The sequence below is a fragment of the Gregarina niphandrodes genome, assembly GCF_000223845.1.
Source record: "Gregarina niphandrodes unplaced genomic scaffold scaffold00255, whole genome shotgun sequence".
Classification (NCBI taxonomy): Eukaryota; Apicomplexa; class Conoidasida; order Eugregarinorida; family Gregarinidae; genus Gregarina; species Gregarina niphandrodes.
In genome coordinates, this window is record NW_011646015.1 from 1 (window position 1) to 625 (window position 625).

Sequence of the window (625 nt, forward strand, 5' to 3'; positions counted from 1 at the left end):
TAACCGAAGCACTGCAACACGTTACTGACTTGACTGCCCGAGGCGCCGTCGCCGAACTACTCTACAAGTACTCCACCCTCCGGAAAGACCGCAAGCGCGGCGTCATCTCCACTATCAAACACGAAATTCTCCTAACCACTACAAGGCCGATTGTCAGTCGCCCACGTGTTCGTACCCCGGAACAAGACAAGACAATTGATTCGGAGATTCTGAAAATGCTTACTGACGATGTAATCCCGCCATCCCGGCGTGTGAGGGCACAACGTAGCTCTTTATTCACAAACTTACCCTCCTTTTGGGCGGCTGGAGCTTTCCATTACTCCGCTCCAGACGGACCAGTCCGACCACGACCTACCATTCCTGTCCCTTGGTGGCTGGTTTACGCTCTACCTACCCAGCATTGTGTTAGTTCAATGATAGATTTATTTGGAGCCTTCCACGTGACGGCTTAGTCTTTTTGCGGTGGTGGTCTAGGGGCAATGACGTCTGCTTCACACGCAGAAGATCCCGAGTTCGATCCTCGGCGACCGTTACTGTACTCCAATGGGCCCGTAGACCACCGCGCGTGATGGGTTGATCGGTTGATACACTCGGGAGTTTTTGGCAGGAGTGGGACTCGAACCAC

General features: G+C 53.4%; 1 non-coding gene across 1 annotated transcript; it reads left to right on the forward strand.

Moving 5' to 3' along the window:
- The first annotated feature begins 459 nt into the window (after positions 1–459).
- Positions 460–532, forward strand: GNI_230930. Its single transcript has one exon. It is a non-coding gene; the product is annotated as a tRNA-Val (tRNA).
- Positions 533–625: the final 93 nt, after the last annotated feature.